The sequence below is a fragment of the Balaenoptera physalus genome (genome assembly GCF_965194825.1).
Source record: "Balaenoptera physalus genome assembly, chromosome: 2".
NCBI classification, from domain to species: domain Eukaryota; kingdom Metazoa; phylum Chordata; class Mammalia; order Artiodactyla; family Balaenopteridae; genus Balaenoptera; species Balaenoptera physalus.
Genome location: NC_138883.1, coordinates 155,024,078 through 155,038,086, shown reverse-complemented (window position 1 = coordinate 155,038,086; position 14,009 = coordinate 155,024,078).

Sequence of the window (14,009 nt, the reverse complement as noted above, 5' to 3'; positions counted from 1 at the left end):
ATGTTGACTATATTCCCTGTGTTGTACAGTATATCCTTATAGTTTATTTTATACCTAATAGTTTGTACTTCTTAATCCCCTGCCCCTATAATGCCCCTTCCCCCTCCCCTCTCCCCACTGGTAACCACTAATTTTTCTCTGTATCTGTGAGTCTGATTTCAGGAAGCAGGACCAGCTGTTCTCTGTGGCTGAGAGAGCCACAAACCCAAAGATCGCCTAGCTGTCAGCTGGCCAGCAACCCGTGAAGTGACTTGACTCAGTACAAAATATTTGTCCAGTAAGTATGACAGTCATTGGCTAAACCAATTAGCCTGGCTCCTTATGAGATCCGGTCTGAATAATATGGGAATAATTGGCTAATCAGGAAGAGGAGCCCAGAGCAAACACATATAGAGAAGCAGATACATCACATTAAAGAAAATCAGTATTCACTCTCTAGGCTGCTTTGGATATTCATACGCAAACTGAGTTGGAAAGAGAAAGTGGGTGTGGCATGGTCAGCTTCCTGGTTACACTTAACAAACCTTGAGAAACTTTACAATAAACACCTACATGGGCTGTGCTCCCTCGAAAACACAACCCGAGGCAAATCTTACCTGTGATGCTTTATGGAGAGGTGGGTGCAATCCCAGGGCAGCAAGAGTGAGGGAAAAGGGAAGTGAGAAGGTGGGAAAAGCAAATACACCCAAGGGGTGTGCTACCCAGTGGTCGGGGCTTCAAAAGAAAACCCAGCTGGTGGTTCAGTCACGTGGGACGTTTCGGGGAAGGTCAAAAGGCATCGCTGCCCCTGGACATCTTGTGCACGGGGCAGGAGGGAGGGAGAGGAGTTTACGTGCCAGCTGCTTCCCATCCCCTGTCTAATGGTCAGAGCTCATTACACCGGGGCATTAAGCACCGCCCCCCCACCCCCGCCCCGACACCTTCAGGCTGTTTTCACCCTGTGGAGTGTGAACTCACCTACACTTCTAGTTGAGTCGGTCCAGTTGCACCTGGGAACCCAGATCTCACACCCCACAGTCTGGCCCCTCCATCTGGGTCTGGATGTGTTGGGAACAACCAGGGCCACCGCGAGACCACAGGGCTGGGACGGGGGGTTAGGGGCCAGAGCGGCTGCAGCGCCCCCCGACTGATCAAGCAGCTGAGGGCCCTGGGGAAGGCAGGTGGGACCAGGTGAAACTGGGGAGGTGAGTGCCTACATTCAGCCCAATGCACCCCCTTTGGAGTCATGAGTTTTCCTTTCTTACGGTTAAAAAAAGCCTAAGTCAAAATTTACACTGTGTTAGCGCCACCCTCCTCACGCCTTCTCTCCTCAGCACCGGCTACAATCACTTCCCAAATCAGCCCAAGCAGAAATCTATTACAGCTTCACACCTCCCAGATTCAAGTCGTCTTATTATAGCACCAACACTTCCCTTAATCCAACATTTCCACAGCCAAAGACCGAATATTCCATCCAGAGGCAGAGCATTCACGGTGAGACCACGTGCCCCAATCATTTTATTTGGAGAATATGGTGGCCAGCACCATAGTACCACAGTTTGCCAAAGGCAGAGATTTCCCCAAGCCCAGAACCTTTACGTCATTGTTGAGGGATGTTTACACGACCTATATTATGCCCTTTCTTTTTTAATACTTCAAAGTACGCAGCTTGAGCAATGACGCATAAAACGCAATACACTTCGTTGCATCAAGTCGCGTGAGGATGTGCTGTGTGGCGCGGTGGGGAAATTTCCACAAGAAGTTAGGGTGGTTGGTTTCTAGTCCTGCTTGGGCACTAACAGCCTGTGCGATGTGGCAGGGACCCGTGAGCGTCCTCCTGCACAGAGGAGGGGGTAAGAACAGATCTCCACAGTGCCAGCCTCCTGTGATGCTATTCTACCACGACTGAGCCAAAGAAAGCGCTTCACTTTCAAAGACTATGACTCCAACTTTCAAAAATCTAGGACTCCAATCTCTTATCATAATTGCCAGAACTTGGAATCCACCAAGATGCCCTTCAGCAGGTGAATGGATAAATAAACTACTATGGTACCTGAGAGTATGGAATATTATTCAGTGCTAAAAAGAAATGAGCTATCAAGCCAGGAGAAGACGTGGAGGAGACAAACACATGTTACTAAGTGAAATAAGCTCATCTGAAAAGGCTACATCCTGTATAATTACAACCAAATGACACTCTGGAAGAGGAAAAACTATGGAGACAGTAAAAAGATCAGTGGTTGCCAGGGGCTGCAGTGGAGAGCGATGAAAAGGCAGAGCACAGAGGACTTTTAGGGCGGTGAAACTACTTCGTATGATACTACAGTGGCAGATGCATGTCTTTATGTATTTGTCAAAACCCGTAGAATGTACAACACCAAGGGTGCACCATAATGTAAACTATGAACTCCAGGAGATAATGATGTGTCAGTGTAGATTCATCAGCTGTAACGAATGTACCACAACAGTGGGAGATGCCGATCATGCGAGAGGATGTGCATGGGGGGGACGGGGAGGGGGGACTCTCTGTACTTCCCGCTCGATTTTCCTGTGAACCTAAAACTGCTCTAAAAAATAAAATCTTAACAAAAAAAAAAAAATTTAGGACTCCTCGGGTTCAAAACTGAGAGGCATAGAGCTTAGCACTTCTGTTCTTTCCGACAGAGTAATAAAACATTCTCACCAGGGCCCAGGGGGCTTGGCAATCATAATATGGAGTTTCCTTTGATTCTAACGACTCCTATAGCCGTGTGATTAGAGTCTGAAAGTCTGGTTACCTGGACTGGCTTCTCCCACAGAAACACAGGAATCCTCCTGCCTTCTGGGCATCAGGTTGTCTGTCTAAAAACAGGCTGAATGGTGCCTTCTGAAACCTCCCAGGGGGACTCTGGGGCTTGGGGGCGGGGAGGGCTACCCCTCAAATGTGAATCCACGAAGTGTTCATCTTAAAATGTCTGGAATTCTGCTAGTTCAGCCCATCAGCTCACCATAAGAAAAACATCACAACCAAACAGGAAGAATCAAAGATCAGATAAAACAAGAATGAGAAGCCTGGGCTGCATGGACCAGAGGCACAAAAGTAGGCTTGTGAGCCGTGTGGGAGGGACAGGACAGGATGTGATACACGCGATGCAAAGAGCGTGGAAATGGAGTTCACCCCCCTGAGATGCAGGAGTCGTTAGCAAGGATCAGAATGCTAAATCTGGGAGACGTAAGCCCATCCCATTTGGGAAATGTGGACTTGGAGGGTTGGTCACTAAAATGTCATTCACTTCCATGTAAGGTAGGTCCCGTCTTGCAAGTATTAAGTATAGTACCAGCTATAAATGGCTCAGCCAAACTTGAAGGAAAGAGGCAACCTGGATAAAGCTTAGATCTTCTTACAGGTGAGCATGGAAAGCTTTCCCACGGTTCTCTATAGCTCTTCAAATCAAAACACTCACCAGTCTCTATAGATGACATAAAACTGAAGAATTTGTGTTATAAACTAATATGAGACATGGGTCTCATTAAACAATGCTAGATTCTCAGTGATGTCACTGCAGAAGTACCTAAAACGTTATTTTTTTTAACATCTTTATTGGAGTATAATTGCTTTACAATGGTGTGTTAGTTTCTGCTTTATAACAAAGTAAATCAGTTATACATATACATATGTTCCCATATCTCTTCCCTCTTGCATCTCCCTCCCTCCCGCCCTCCCTATCCCACCCCTCTAGGTGGTCACAAAGCACCGAGCTGATCTCCCTGTGCTACGCGGCTGCTTCCCACTAGCTATCTATTTTACGTTTGGTAGTGTATATATGTCCATGCCATTCTCTCTCTTTGTCACATCTTACCCTTCCCCCTCCCCATATCCTCAAGTCCATTCTCTAGTAGGTCTGTGTCTTTATTCCCATCTTGCCACTAGGTTCTTCATGACCTTTTTTTTTCTTCCTTAGATTCCATATATATGTGTTAGCATACTGTATTTATTTTTCTCTTTCTGACTTACATAATTCAAAAAGAATCATGTACCAAAATGTTCATTGCAGCTCTATTTACAATAGTCAGGACATGGAAGCAACCTAAGTGTCCATCAACAGATGAATGGATAAAGATGTGGCACATATATACAATGGAATATTACTCAGCCATAGAAAGAAACGAAATGGATTTCTTGTAGTGAGGTGGATGGAGTTAGAGTCTGTCATACAGAGTAAAACGTTATTTTTTAAAAGGTGCTCTACTTGGTGAGCTGACACACTGGCAAGGGTCCATCTAACTGCTTAATGAATAACGACACATCCGAGTGTGACCCGGAGCGGGGTCTGAGGCCACAGGACAGAGAGGAGGCAAGGGCTGACCAGGGCAGCCAGGTGGGGCTGCTGGAGGAGGTCGGGCTGGTAGGGGTGTCGGGTATTGACATCCGAAAGTGAGCAGGAGGCCCTGGGAGCGGACCTGGAGGGCCATGAGAAAAATCCTCCTAAACGTTCAGAGCTGTGCCCGAGGGCTCCGTCCCCTGGTGACACTCCGGCTCCCCCAACGGTCGCCCTGCAGAATGAATGGGTTTTGTTTGGCTTTTCTGAGATGCATCTTAATTCGAGAGCTTTTGCCTGAGTGAGTCAGAAGCAGGAAAGTCTCCAGCCCCACCCCAGCTGGTACTTTTCCGTCCCTTCCCCTGGATTATATAACATGGCACATTTTTAGAAACTTAGTTCTAGCTGCAGAGACATCTGTGCTAAAATCCCAGCTTCCCACTCCTCAGACTCTCAAATGTTCAAGGAAGAAGATGCTGGTGTTTTTTGAGTTACAAAGAGTAGGAGTTGGAGAATAACGTATCTTCCTATAATGTAAAAGGAACAAGGAGTCTCACATGGTCACCAGGAAATAACACCTTCCTACCCCTTGTGTTTATATAGGGACAGGGTCAGAGAACCTGCATGTGACTGGGTTTTATCTTGTTGCTTCCAGGGAAGCACCTGGAAAAGTGCCCAGCTTGGAGATTTTCAACGTAGTGTCACATATGGAGATAGAACATTAGCTGCAATTCATACTAGCATGTAGATGACTGATTGCAATTCATACTAGCATGTAGATGGTTGATAGAGAAAGGAAGTTTCATGGGAACATCTGGAGAGGACTGGGCTCCTGAAATAAGGAGAGATTGAAGCCACAGGAGAAAAATGTGTTGACAGAGATGGAGGGAAAGGGGCTCAGGGTAAAAAGGAAAACAGAGGCAGACAGAGCCTCAGTGACTGTCAGGTTCATTTTGCCCCATGACATGTTACAAGGACCTAATTCTCGGTCTCTTTTCTTACCTCACCTGCCAGAATGTCCAGCCTCATCCTCTTTGAGGCATTTGTCCAAAGCAGCCCCTTGTCCCTAGTGACCAATTCTGACCAAGTCCTCCCCAGTCAGAGTTCCCCCGGGAAGAAAAAATCAACAGCCCGAGGCCAACTTGCCCTCAATAGAGCTTCAGGCAAAGCCACATGCACAGGGAGAAGCGGCTTCTTGTTTAATGTCTGCTCAGCCGACAAGGATCATGAAACCTTAGTCCCAGCCCTAAACCCTGAGCCAAAGCCAAACAGGAATGGAAAGAAACGAAGGATAGGGAAGAACAAAATGGGCTGCAGCTGTGTGGACATCCTCTGCGGGGCCCCGTCTGCTGCCCTTCCTCCTCGCGCCCAGAAGCGCTGACATGTGGTGTGCGTGCCATTCCCCGAGGGCCTTCCCATTAAAAAACCATAATCTTCAGCTGCACTGCAGGGTAATAATGTCACATCAACTCCACAGAGAGCTAAAGCTTAGTTTTGGCCTAATATGTTTTTAGGCAACTCATTTTTGCGGCTGTGGCCACTGCCTTCCTGTCCCCTCCTTTGTACAAACTTCCACGGTGCCAACGGCACCTCCCTGCACCCACCGTGTCAGCTGTAGCTATGTTTCAGATGGATGTTCATCTTAGAGCCTGAGAAGCAAACTAGTGGAGACGTGGGAGGGTCCTGATGTAGAAGTCTGCAGACCCCTGTCCCTGCTTCCAGAATAAAGACAGGCGTGTGTAGAATACTTGTCCTGCATCTCACTGGGGAAGTGGCTTTCTTTCAGGTGCTCTCTCTGCATAACAACTGCTACAGGACAGTCACGATCTCCCCTCCAAAGATTCAGCCATCCAGCCGGTCCATGGAGAGATGTGGTGACCCCCCATTTATTCACACAATAAATATCTATTAGCAGATATACACTGAGCTCTGGCTGTACGCCGAACACGGGACCAGACACAAGTCACCAAAGAGAACAAGACGTGCTCCCTGCCTCCGTGTCCTAAAGACTCTGACAGTCTATGTAACAACTATTACATCCCTTCCCAACTCTGCATTCAGAAGTTGTCACATTGGCAGCTTGACATCAGCCATGTGGGAGAATTTACACTCCAGAAACTGGCAACCACTTCAGGGTTTTCTTATTGCTCCTTTGGTTTCTGTTGTGTGCTTTGTTTGTGTTTGTTTGTTTGAGGTCGTTAGCCAGAACATCACTGCATCGATGGCACGATTGAAGGGCTAGAGCAGAGAGCACATTTTTCTGCTTTAATGGACGGGGTGAGGCTTTTACATAGGAGATGGCGTACTGGTTGTGCATTTCAAGCTGAGTAAGATTTCACCAGGCAGCAAGAGAGGAACAAACAATTCCAGAAAGAATAACATAAGTAGAGGCACAGAAGTTTCTCATTTAAAAAGTTCTAGGGATTCAGAGAAGGAAACCAATACAATCTGTTGTGCTACCCAGGAAAGTCTATTGGGCTTTAAAGAATAGATGGGTCTTTGGCAGATGCGTGGGGAGGAGGGGTGGGGAGGAAGGACGGGAGGGTGGAGCAGACATTGCCATCAGCATGATCAGCGTGAAGCCGGGCAGCTCAGCTTAGCTGGGGAGAAAAGACTGACACCTCTCTCTTCTTTCCTTCCCGTCCTTGGAGCCCCCATGGTAGATTTGACATGTAAAGAAGAACACTGAATGAAGTTGCACAGAAAAACCACACCTTCTATGTGCCCTCAAATTGTAAGGGGCGGAGGGGGGGGTGTATCTGTCTTTAGTTCAGATGCTAAGCAGAGTGTCAATTTCCCCCGAGTTTACAGTGATACTTTATCAGTACCACCCCCAGGTGAGAAATTCCTTCCTTAAAAAGCACTATTTATTCCCTTCCTTCTCCCCAGTAACACAAATAGTGAGTGGAGAAATTCTGTTTTTTATGGTTTAAATTATGGTTTAAAAATTAGCACAGGGACTTCCCTGGCAGTCCAGTGGTTAAGACTTCACCCTCCCACGCAGGGGGTAGAGGTTCGATCCTTGGTTGGGAAGCTAAGATCCCACATGCTTCGTGGCCAAAAAAAAACAAAATATAAACCAGAAGCAATACTGTAACAAATTCAATAAAGACTTTAAAAAAATGGTCCACATGAAAAAGTCTTAAAAAAAAAAAAATTAGCACAAAGACCATCACATTAAAATGGCCAAAATCCACAACACTGGTAACACTAAATGCTGCTGAGGATGTGGAGCAACAGGAATTCTCCTTCACGGCCGGTGGGGATGCAACATGGTGCAGCCACTTTGGAAGACAGCTTGCCAGTTTCTTACAAAACTAAACACACCCCTACCATACAATCCAGTAATTGTGCTCCTTGGTATTTACCCCAATGAGCTGAAAACTTATGTCCACACATAAACCAGCACACAGATGTTTATAGCAGCTTTATGCATAATTGCCAAAACTTGGAAGCAGCCCAGATGTCCTTCAGTAGATGATGGGTAAATAAACTGTGGTGCCTCCAGACAATGGAATATTATTCAGCACTAAAAAGAAATGAGCTATCAGACAAGAAAAGACATAGAGGACACTGACGAAGCCAATCTGAAAAGGCTACACACTGTATGATTCCAACTATGGAACATGCTGGAAAGGGCAAAACTATGGAGGCAGTAAAAGGATCGGGGGTTGCCAGGGGCTGGTGGGGAGAGAGATGAGCAGGTGCGGCACAGAGGATTTTTAGGGCAGTGAAACTAACCCATATGATGTTATAATGGTGGATACATAGCATTATATATTTGTCCAAACCCACAGAATGTACAACAGCAAGAGTGAGCCCTCATGTCAGCTACAGACTTCGGGTGATGATGACGTGTCCATGTAGGTTCATCAGTTGTAACGGATGCACCACCCGGTAGAGGAAGTTGATAAGGGGGGAAGCAGTGCATGTGCAGGGACAGGGGGTATGTAGGAAATCTCTATACTTTCCCCTCAATTTTGCTGTGAAACCAAAACTGCCCTAAAAAATAAAGTGCATTTTTCAAAAAGATTTTAAAACGTAAGGGAAGTAGCCTGAGCTTTTAAGAGGCCCCTCCTCCTCCAGGACATTACCCTCCACCCCCAACCCTGCCCCTGAGGAGGCTTGGCCTCCACCATAGTCCCTGGAGCCACCAGAGGGCGCTGTTGCAGCCGTCAGCGCTCCTGGGGCTTGAGGCCAAATCGGTGAGGAGCCTGGGCTCCATCCAACAGCAACACCTGACAAGGATTCTTGTCATCACCGGGGACAGATTCCTCAGGAGGACTGAGACGAAGCTGGGAGAGTGAGGAGGGTGTGGAAGACGGAGGAAAGAGAAGTCTGATGCGGGAAGGAAAGTGATGATCACCTGTGACAGCTAAAGGTCGGCTCAGAAGGCGTCAAGGTGTGTCATCACTAAGACTGCCCTGCGGACAGTTTTATTGAAAAGGGCAGAGAAGAAGAGCAAATTGGAGGGATGCGTTTCCATCCACTTCGCACATGGCTCTGGAGGACAGTTTGAGAATCCCCCCCGCCCCCTCCACCCGGACTGTAAGGAAATGGTGAACACACCTGGTTCAGCTCCAGGAAAAGGGTTTGCTGGGTGAACAGTGTGCACACCCTGCGTACCATCTCCAGGCTGCAGTCTCACAGCCCAGGCGTCTGGGTCCCGCCTCTGCCACATACCGCCTGGGCCTTGCCAAGCCTCTGTGGACGCATTTGTAAAATGCGGATGATATTACAACCGCCCTCTCATAGCCATTCTGAGATCATTTACGTGAAAGTATCCTGTGACCTGGAAAACCTTTGGAATCATTATTTTTACCATCAACATACTCTGCATGCCCCCAACTCCAACAGCTGTTCCCACACCCACAGAAGCATCACATTCACCATAGCTGTGCTTTCAGTAGGATTTTTTTTTTTAATTTTTTATTGACGTATAGTGGATTTACAATGCTGTGTTAGTTTCTGCTGTACAGCAAAGTGACTCAGTTATACGTATATATATTCTTTATCATATTCTTTTCCATTATGAAATTACATAGAGTTCCCTGTGCTCTACAGTAGGACCTTGTTGTTTATCCATCCTATATAATATATAATAGTTTGCATCTGCTAACCCCAAACAGAGGGGAGTTTGGGGTCCAGTGGGATTTTAAAACACTCATTGTTGCCTTGTCTGAATCACTGCGATAACCCCAGACCAGTCTCCCACTTGGCATCTCTCAAAATCCATCCTACCAAAGGTCACCAGGACGCTAAAGCAGTGCTGAAGTCATGCTGTCCCTTGTTCAGGTACCTCCAATGGTTCTCCCATCATCTTCCACGTGGAGGAAGGACTCCTTACCTTGGCATTCAAGGCCCTGCAGGTCGTCACTGCTTCCTCCCTTCCCACACGTCTTCCTCTGGCCCCAGTGTGTGCCCTGCCTTCCTGGACCATTCACTGTCCTCTTAGCCTGGTCTTTCACCCCTTGCCCCGGGCGTGCCATGGTAACTCCCTTCTCCCACCCTCCAGCTTCCCCTGGAAAAATCTTACACATCCTCTAACTCATCTAAAAGGACCCTTCTTTAAAGAGGACTTCCATAACCCCTGTTTCCTCATCCTGTCACTGAATTCCTCCCAAATCATGTAGGTTTCATTTCTATCCCTGCATTACCTAGCACATCTTGCAGCAATAAATCCTTAATGAACGGATTTGGGGTTTTGTGCTTCATTTATCTCCTGACCCAAGCATAAATGTCTATAGGGAGAGAGTGCCAGCTGGGTTTTCCCTATATGCCCACGGTCTCCAGTACAATGCTTTGCCCTTAATAAGAGATCAATAAATATTTGCTGAATTGACTTGAAGGAGTAGAGTAGCACCAGGGTCTGAAGGGACTTGAACGAGATCGGTGAAGATCTTACGGCTAATTGTTAAGAACTTAAATTTGATGTGAGATGAATACAAACCACTTTTTAAAATACGTTTAGTATCTACGCAAGTTTTTTTCCACCTGACAGTTATATTTTCTCCATGTAAATTGCCGACAATGGCTTACATTTCTGTGTCGTAGCGTCCTATAAGTATAATCGGTAGAAATCAAGGTTACTGCATTTCTGACCCTCTGTTTCTACCAGCCCCTTCTGCTTCCCTCCAGATGTTTTCAGGGTTTGATGAGAGCATTTTTGCATTTTTCTAGAGCAGTGGTTCTCCAAGAGCAAGCCTTAGACCCACAGCATGAGAGTAACCTGGGAACTTAGAAATGCAAGTTATCAGGCCCCCTGCAGACCTACTTAATCAGAAACCCATGGGCGGGGGGCGGGGAACAGAGCAATCTGTGTTTTAACAGCTTTTCAGGGGACTCTGATGCAAATTGAACCCCTGTTCTTGACACTTCCTGCTCAGAAGTGTGGTCCGCGGACCAGCAGCGTCTGCATGGCCTGGGAGCTTGTGAGAAATGCAGACTCTCAAGCCTCACCCCTAGACCCACTGAATCAGCATTCGCATTTTAACAAGACCACTGATGAGTCCTCATCAGGCTCAAATTTGAGAAGCTCTCTTCTAGAGCACTTTGGGGAAAAAGATGCCTTCCATTAGGAAATTGTCATCAAGGAGGGTGGCTGATTAAAAACTGCCACACATTTCTGCCACTTCTTCCGCTAAGGGCTGGTGTCTATGTCCCATCCCCTTGAATCCGTGCTGGCCCGTGACCTGTTTTGATCACTAGACATGGCTGTGGTGATGTTGTCTACCCTCCAAGGCTGGGCTTTGAGAGACTTGAAGTTTCTGCCTTAGCCTCTGACAACACTGTCTCATGGGACTCAGCCGACGTACTGTGAGAAGCCCCTGGAGATGCCGGGAGGAGGAGGAGAGCTGAGGCTGTCTGGTCCCTGCCCCTGCTAGGCTCTCCCCATGACAGCAAATTGGTAGCCGTGGGAGTGAGTCATGGAGGGTGTCCCAGCCCAGGTGGGCCCACAAGGAGCCGAGGACAACCCAGCTGAACCCAATCACCTCACAGACTTGCAGTAGGTAATAAAGGTGGTTGTTTCAAGCCACTACCTTTTGGGATAGTTTGTTACACAGCAGTAGAAAACTGAAACAGTGAGCTACTGAGTGAATTAGTCACATGTCTTCTGAAGGAGGCTCTGTCCAAAGTCATTTGCTAAATTATAAAATTCTGAGCATTATGACTTTCATGTATTTTCCCTGAAACTCTCAAAAGTAGGTAGTTGTAACTATTTGCAAGATGAATAAGCCTGTGAGTGGAGGGCTGCACTACGGAAAACTAAATTTCCCATACAGCACGGGACAAAATCCACATCATTCGACAAGGGCCATTCATGGACCAGGATGGGTGAGCATAGCTGGAAGAGAGTTCTATCCCTTTGGCCAGAAGCAACTCAATATACCCAACAATTTCCTCTAAAACATAAACTGTTCACTTTATTTTTAAATGTCGGTACTTATAGCCAGGAAAAAAAACCTTTATATTCTAGAAAAACAAACTCAGGAAGGACACTACTTCATAATTCCGGATGTATCGATAATTAAATTCGAGTCAGTCGATTTGTATGGAGCTCCAACTGTAGTTAAATGTATACCAGGTAAACTAGCACTGGCCCTCAAAACGCTGAAGCTCCTGCAAGCAAATGGGACCTAGTAAAGTGGAGGGGAAAGAACCTAGGCTGAGAGTCAGGAGACCTAGCAGCTGGTCGTGACATCGCCACTGTCCCAACCCACCTCTGCTGGCAGAGAGGCCAACATCATCTTTAAGAAAACGGAGGGGGCGTGGTCCTCGCTGGATACAGACACTCGACAGCTGGAGCTGGCACATCGGTAGGACCCACACAAGGGGAATTCCTCTGTCTCCTGTGGGCCACACGGTCTCCCCCTCAAAAGGCCCCTTTTCTCCCTGAATGTGCCCCATTCTCCTCCCTCCTCTCTGTTTATTCACAGCTCCAAATGGCCCAGGAACATCGTCATCCAAATGTCGTCCACGTTATGACACCGGCATCCTCGGTGCCCACTTCTGGGCTCAAATTCCTAAGGAAGACCATCTGATTGGCCAAGGGAAAACCGAGAGATGGGCCGTGCGTGTTGTCAGGTGACCATCCCCCAATTTACTGTCATGGGGTGTTGGGGTCCCGAGTCTCACAGTTCGACCACCCAGGGCTGCAAGGGAGGCAGTTCCCTGAGAAGGAGCAGTAATTCTCATCCCTTCACAGCCATTCACCAGCTGAGATATTTGGGGCTAATCACTTGGCCTCCTAGAGTTTGCTCTTCCTCAGCTGTAACGTGAGGGATTTGGTCAGATGATCTCAAATCTCTTTCTTCCAATACCAAGGTCCTGTCATCTAGAACGCAAAGCAGAACATAATGGCAAAATGCAAAGGACCCAGGCCCACCTGTTGTGAATACAGGGACAGCTATGTGCCCAAGACTCCAAACCAGGAAAGATCCAGGGCAAGAGGTATTTTCAGGACCACCTGCAGAAAACTGGGCACAGCAGCAGAACTATGTGTCCAGGTACCCATACTCCTTGGACCACGTGCCTCTAGGACCAGATGACTTTAGTTACACAGGGTTGGTTATGAGCATAGCTATGAAAACGGTGATAGAAACTGAGGGCCCAGCTTCCCAGTTCTGCAGCCCTCTCCTCTCCCTGAACCACTGCCTTCCCTCACAGGGCTCCCAGCACAGAGCCTGCATATATATTAAGAGCTCAACCACTGCCTTCCCTCACAGGGCTCCCAGCACAGCCTGCATATATATTAAGAGCTCAACCACTGCCTTCCCTCACAGGGCTCCCAGCACAGCCTGCATATATATTAAGAGCTCAATGGCCAAAGCATCACTTTTAACAAATCACTTTTCTGATCTTTCCATTTCTCCCACTTATATATCTATTGACCAAAACTAGAATCAAACATATCACTTATGCTTTAGTGTGAATTTAAGTCAGTGAATCACATCTCCCGAGGTCTTTGCATTTCGCCCCATTTATGAAAAGAAAGGTGTTAATTTTAGGCAGGTAGGTAAGTAGGTAGTAAAGAATTCTTTTTCTCTTTCTCTTTTTTACTTAAATTTTTCTTTTCAGTGTAAAGGGTCTTTCTTAGAGACATCACTACAGAGACTAGAGGGTCTATGCCCCTCACTCAGTGCTGAACACATGAGGGCGTACGATGCGGAGGCAGGGACAGCATGCAATCAACAATAAAGGACTAAATCAGCCACGTGTATGCCATTTGGTACCCTGTGCAGAAGGCCCGCAGTGGGAGGGCATCGTCTCCATGTCATGAATGTGTCACCAGAAGAGAAAGAGCAGGTGTAGAGCCATAGGAAAAGCCTATTCCAGCCACTGGCCTTTGCTGGACCCAGTATGGCCAGAGGAATGCCCCTCAAGGCCACCCACCTGGCTCTGTTCTGGCTCTACAGTCGGTCACCGATGACCAGCTGACCCAGGAGTATGAAATAAATGATCACTGTTACAAAGCCTCTGAGGTTTTAGAGCCATTTGTTATATAGCAGAATCATAGCAAAAGCCTAGCACAATAAAGGAATTAAACATTTCTGCAAAGAGTTCAGTGTGTTAAGGATGCCAGGGGCACCCACATCAGACTCCAACGCAAAGTCAGGCTTCGTTAGGGAAACATTCCCTGCAAAGCTGTCTGTGGGTCTCAGGATCACGCAGTCTACTGAGGGCAAGGAAAGCATTTCAGCAGGAAGTCTCTGTTGAATATAGCTCTTCACG